Source organism: Myxine glutinosa, chromosome 8 (genome assembly GCF_964187855.1).
Source record: "Myxine glutinosa chromosome 8, kmMyxGlut1.1, whole genome shotgun sequence".
Classification (NCBI taxonomy): Eukaryota; Metazoa; Chordata; class Myxini; order Myxiniformes; family Myxinidae; genus Myxine; species Myxine glutinosa.
The window spans coordinates 65,757,704-65,764,449 of NC_136268.1; the positions used below are offsets into that span (position 1 = coordinate 65,757,704).

Here is a 6,746-nt window from a genome sequence, read left to right on the forward strand (position 1 = left end):
TAACCCTTCATCATGTCAAAAAGAAGGAAATGGAATAATGACTATGTGTGCTTTGGTTTCACTTGCATAACGGGAAATTATGGCTTGCAAAAACCCCAGTACACTCTTTGTAGCGTTGTGTTTTCCAACTCAAATCTGAAACCATCCAAGCTTCAAGAGCACTTCAAGAACAAGCATGGCGGAGCTGATGTTGAAGGACATGATGTTGGTCATTGAAAATCAAAAGAGCTCGTTTTGATTCTGTCGGAACTCTTCCAAAGTTGGGTTTCGTTTCTGTTGAAAAACCACTACTTCTTGCTTCATACCAAGTGGCATATGCAGTAGCCAAATCCAAGAAGCCCCATACAATTGCGGGAGATCTCATCAAGCCATGTACACTGGAAATGGCAACAACTATCCTGGGCAAAGAAGGAAGAAAAAAATTTGAACAGGTGCCCCTATCAAATAATGTCATTCACAACCGAATCAGTGATTTGAGTGAAGATATTTTGGACCAAGACATCTCAGATATCAGAGCTAGTCCTCTTAAAATCTCTATTCAGTTGGATGAGTCAACTGATGTCTCCAGTTGTTGTCAACTCATCACGTTAGTGAGGTATGTCAATGATGGTGCTGTGAAGGAAGATTTCCTGTTTTGTGAAGATTTGAAAACAAGCACAACTGCAAAGGATGTGATTTTTTTTTTTTTTTTGTATACAGAATCGAGGCTCGTGAAAGAGCTAACATTTATCACACAAACTAATCAAACAGACAAACAAAGAAAGTATAAAAAAGGGGAGCGGTAGACAAGATGGGGAGAGAAGGGGAAGCACATGAACACAACATTTGAGAGCAGGGACATCGGGAATGTGTGCGAGGGAGTGGGCTTGGGGGGGAGGCGGGTTGGGAGAAGTTTTAACACAAGGACACCAAGGACTTCCAGGAAAGAAGTTGGTATTTCAAAAAAGTGGATTTGGGGTGAAATTAGCGGGGGTAGAAAAGATCAAGATTTTGGATGGGGGAAGATAAGAGATGGTGGTGAACAGCTGTTTTAAAGACCTGGGTGGAGGAGTGGGATTGAAGAGAGTGAGGGAGTTTGTTCCAGAGGCGGGAGAAAAGGGGAATGAAAGAATGAAGGTGAGCAGAGAGTCTTGATTTTGGCAGTTTAACCATAAGAGGGTTGCAGGCAGATCTTGTGTGACCTGTAGGATTATTTGGGGGACAGAGCCCAGAGTGAGCTGGAGGAGCAAGGCCGGAGAGGAGTCAGTAGAAGACAGAAAGACCACCAACCTGCCTGCGGTGAGTAAGTGAAAGGCCCTCAGAGGTAGCTTCATCGCGGGAGATTCCAATGATTCTGAATGCTTTGGTTTCAACAGCGTGAAGCCGAGCTAGGTGTGAGGCAGGAGCACCAGCCCAGAGGGGAGAGCAGTATTCCATTGCGCTGCGGATGAAAGCCTTGTATGTGGTGAGGAGCTCAGGTGTGCCAAGGAAGGACTTCACACGACGGAGGATGCCCAGTCGGCGACTGGCTTTGGAGGCCAGATTTAAAATGTGGTTTTACCAGGAAAGATAATGGCAGATAGTGAGACCCAAAAGCTTGAGTGACAGAACTTCTTTGAGAGGATTATTCAGAAAGTGGATGGGAAGGTTGTCCAGTCGGTCTTTTCGGAGAGACATCGTAAGAGTGTGAGATTTGTCAGGATTGAAAGACATGTTCCACTTGTTTGCCCAGTCTGTGATTTTGTCCAGGTCTGCAGAGAGTGAGGAGGCTGCAGACTGCCGATCTGAGGGATGAGGAATGGAGCGGCAGAGAGTGGAGTCATCAGCAAAGAGATAGAGAGGATTTTCAAGAGAGTCGGAGAGATCATTGATAAATATAAATAATAACCACCTTTAGAGGCCATTTTTCCCCGCAAAGCGGGGGTTGGCCTTTTTCGGGAACCGTGGTTGTTGTTGTTTTTTGGTCCCCTTTTTGAAGCAATGTTTTACGGCCGGATGCCCTTCCTGACGCCAACCCTTTTTGCCGCCTTTAACGACAAACAGGGAATTACCAGTGAACTGGTACTCAATTAGCCGACCTTGGAAGGATGACAGGCTGAGTCAACCCCCCTGGCGTTAATTCAGCGATCGACCGGGATTCGAACCCAGGATCCTAGGATCCTAAGCCGGCACCCTAACCGCTAGCCCAACACCAGGGAGGGATCATTTATGAAGACCAGAAAAAGCACAGGGCCCAGAACACTGCCTTGGGTAACTCCAGCCTGAACAGGAAGAGGAGGCGAGAGAAACCCATTCAGGGCCACACGTTGACTACGACTAGAGAGGACGTCCGCCAGCCATGCATTGAGATTTCCATGGATACCAAAGGAGGAGAGTTTGGTGAGCAGAGCGGGGTGCCAGACCGTATCGAAGGCACGTGATATGTCAAGGGAGACAACTCTAATTTCTTCTTTGGCATTGAGGACCTCCATCCATTGTTGAGACAGCAGAAGCAGCATGTCGAGAGTGGAGTGACCTGGTCTGAAACCAAATTGATGATCAGAGATCAAGCCATTGGAGAAGAGGAAAGATTTAATCTCCGAAGCAATGATGGTTTCCATGACTTTGCTGATAATTGGGAGAAGGCTGATTGGTCTGTAGTTGCTAGGATCTGTTTTTGCACCTTTTTTATGTAAAGTGGTGATGTTGGCTGATTTCTAAGCAGATGGCAGATGACCTTGAGCAAGAGAGAGGGAGTGAAAGAGCGGAAGAACAGGATTTTAGGACCAGTGGGCTGATGCAGTCAGGTCCAGTTGCAGAATCAGAGTCGAGGGTTATCAGAAATTTTTCCACCTTGTGAGGAGGAAACGACACAGAGTCCAGGAGCACCTGGGTACGACTGGGAACGGTGGGTACAGAGAGGGATGGGTTTGGGACACAAGATTTAGAGGCAAACACAGAGTTGAGGCATTCAGCTTTTTCACGTGCGGAGTCAGCTGTGTAGCCGTTTGAGGTAAGGGAGGGGATGGAGGGGGGACAAACACCAGAAACAGATTTTACCAGACGCCACCAGGATTTGTAAGAGGGTGACAGATAAGAGAGTTCGGTCTTGAGAACGGAGAGATATTGTTTCCTGGCTCTCCTGAGGGTGGACACACACTTGTTTCAGGCTTTGTGAAAGGAAATGAGGTTTCCTTCCATTGGATTTGCTTTCCAGGAGACGAAGGCAAGTTGTTTCTGGGCAACAGCCTCACCACAAGATTCCATGTACCATGGACGGGAGGAAGGGTATGACAACTGAAGACGAGATGGGATAAATCTGTGCATGAGAGAGAGAGAGAGAGCAATTTACTTTGGAAGAATTCCCAGGATGAGTTGATGTCTGAGGCGGTAGAGATGGGAGACCAGTCCAGATGATTGATGGCTGCTTGAAGACCGTGCCAGTTGGCCTGAGTGAAATGCCAGACTCGTCCATGCTGAGGAAGCTCTCTGAGAATGGTCAGAGTGATGTCCACTTTAACAAGCACATGATCAGATGAGCCGATTGGAGCAGAAGAAGAGCAGCAGACATTTTCAGGGAAGTTAGTCATAACCAAGTCCAGAAGAGAAGATGCTCCGTTGACTGAGATCCGGGTCGGGAAATTGACAGATTGTGTCAGTCACAGTGAGTAGCAGAAGTCCTTTGCTGAGGAGCCATGGCTGGTGAGAGAGGTACCCACACCCAGCCAACTGGCATGGTGACAATTGAAATCACCACATATGAGGAAGAGAGAGTTGGGATGAGTAGATAGAAGTTGGTCCATATTATCAGACAGTGAGATGTAGATGGAGTCATCACTGTTTGCTGGATGGTACAACACACATATGAACAAGAGGTTGGAGCGAAGGGGAAGCCATAGCCAGAGGTATTCCTGGGGGTGAGGTGGAGAGAAGGCAGTGCAGGGTGAGTGAGAAAGAGAGTTTTTGATAAAGATAGCAACCCCACCTCCAGGACGAGGCTCAGGTCTATCATACCGGAGGAGGGAGTAACCCGGGAGAGATACTAAGGAATCAGAGACATCATGAAGGAGGAAAGTTTCTGTTAAGCAGATCACGTCTGGTTTGTCAGAAGCAACCTGTATGGAGAGATCAGTTAAGTTTGAACGAATGCCCTGGATGTTTGAGGTCCATACATTTAATGAAGAGGAAGGGGGAGCATCGGATACAGAACAGGGGGGGGGGGAGGGGTAGGCTAAGATGTGGAAGAGGAGGAAGAGGTAGGGAGAGCTGTTGAAGGTGTGTCAGAGATTTCAGAATAGCTCAGAGAAAGGGAAGGATGGGGTGCACAAAAGGTTTGATGGTGATTGGGTGAGGCACAATGAGGTGTTATTTGAGGAGGGGCGCGAGCGAGGCAGAAGGTTGGGGGAGATGGAGGTGAGAGTTGGAAGGGGGAGAAGCGGGGAGGACGCTTTGAGGAGGAGGGGTGAGAGGGTGGAAATGGAGAAGAAATGACCGTGGGGAGATTTTAAGGGGAGGGGCGAGGGGAGAGTTTATGAGGGGAGGGGCTAGGGGGGAGTTTAGGAGGGAAGGGACAAGGGGGGAGATTTGAAGGGGAGGGGTGATGGGGAAGTTTTGGAGGGGAGAGGTGATGGGGAAGATTTGGAGGGGAGGGGTGAGATTGGATTTTAGAAAGTGTATAATTAATGGGAAACGAACATTTATTGCAAAATGAGTTTCTTGTGACCTTCGAGTTAATCCGTTTGAGGACGCTGGAGGGGGGATGGAGTGCAGGTGAGTTTAGGGAATGTATGAAAGAGGAACTGTAAGAGCTGGAATTTTTTTTTTGGAATGAATAGATTTGGTGAGCAATTCGAAAGCACCCTTTTAAAGAAGCAGAAGAAAAAGGTGTTATAATATACGACAGAATACAGTACTTCAGGGGAAAGTTTAAACATTTTAAAGTTTCACAGTGAAAACTATCTGGGGAAATGGGGGTGAAACATGTGGTCGAAGAACGAACGAACAAATAAGAACAACGAATAAACGAATGAGAACAACGAATGAGAACAGAGAAGGAAATGATTTTTTGTTTTTGAATTTGGAGTTGAGATTTTAAACAAGTATGGGGTAAAAAGACTGGGAAAACTGAGAGAACGAAAGTAATTGGAGCACAATCGACGGACCGCTGAGAGAAAAGCAAAGCCTCAAGGTAGGACACGGTACAAGGCCTCAAAAGACATGACACGAATTAACACGATTTTCTATGCAGGTATGAAAGATTAACACTGAGAATCTTCCTCGGGACACACTATAGGTACACATACCGAAAGATAAATACAGTTTTGACGAAAATACAAATGGGATCAATTACTTAACTTCCATAGCGTGGAGAGCGTGGACAGATTCGAAAAAACGTAACCTAGCCGGCAAGACCGGAAGCGGAAGTCTGGAAGTGATGCAGCTGGTGAAAGACTTATTTGCCAAACATGATTTAGATATCAAAGTCATTGGTTCTGTGTGCACTGACGGGGCACCTGCAATGCTTGGAAATAAATCTGGCTTTTCTGCATTGATGAAAAAGGAGATTCCAGACTTGCAAGTTACCCATTGTTTTCTTCATCGGCATGCTTTGGCATCAAAAACATTGCCTCCAAATTTGAAGAAAGTTCTTGATACTTGTGTGATGATCATCAACTGGATCAGGGGTCGTGCTTTGAACCATCGCATCTTCAAATCATTTTGTGAAGATCTGGGAAGTGAGCATTCAGTTTTGCTTTTCCACACAGAAGTCCGTTGGTTGTCACAAGGACAAGCTTTAACCCGCTTCTTTGAACTGCGGGAAGAAATCAAAATTTTTCTGGAAGTGCGTGACTGTGATCTGGTTGGGGCATTGGAATCACAGCAATTCACCCAAATGCTGGCTTACTTAGCTGACATTTTCACTCGTACGAATGACCTGAGTGTTTCTCTTCAAGGAAAAGGGATAAACATATTGAAGGCTTGTGAAAAGTTGAATGCCTTCAAAGAAAAGTTACGTCTTTGGCGTCAAAGGATGGAAAGAGGCAATCTCTCAAATTTTCCTTCACTTGAAGAGATGGTTGATGATGCTGGATCCATAACTCCTACTGTGCATGAAGAAATGGTGGCTCATTTGGAAATGCTGTCAGAATCGTTTGATGGATATTTTGCTGCTGGAGACCTGAAGATTTCAGAAGAATGGATCATGAATCCATATTCCTACAATATGGAGAAAATGTCAAATGATGAAGAACTGAAGGAAGATCTTATTGATTTGCGGACAAATCGAGCTCTTGAAATGTAATTTGAAAGCAAGACTTTGGAGGAGTTTTGGTGTGCAGCACTGGATATGTTCCCAAGACTTGGTGGAAAAGCACTCTGTGTCCTCATTCTATTTGTAACGACATACTTGTGTGAATCTGGATTCAGTTCTCTTTTGTCAATCAAGACAAAATCTAGGAATCGCCTGAATCCACAGGCAGACCTGCGGATCACAGTCAGCAAGAAAATTCCACGTTTTGACAAAATCATGAAAGAGAAGCAGGAACAAAGAATTCATTGAATTTTATGTTCACAATTGGGATTGATTTTACTGTTTCAAATTTTTTCTGTGTAAATTAAAATCTAATTGCTCAATTTATCTTTGCATTTCATGCACTGAGTTAAAATCTTATTTTTTGAGTTCAATTTGTTCACCCGCAGTATTGTATGTGGTTCAATTTGTGGTTCAAAAATATAGAAGTCATTGAATTTAATGATCACAATTGGGATTGATTTTACTGTTTCAAATT

At 45.1% G+C, this 6,746-nt stretch overlaps 1 pseudogene; it reads left to right on the top strand.

Moving 5' to 3' along the window:
- Positions 1–12: 12 nt before the first annotated feature.
- Positions 13–6,517, top strand: LOC144893377 (protein FAM200C-like; annotated as a pseudogene).
- The last annotated feature ends 229 nt before the right edge of the window (positions 6,518–6,746 follow it).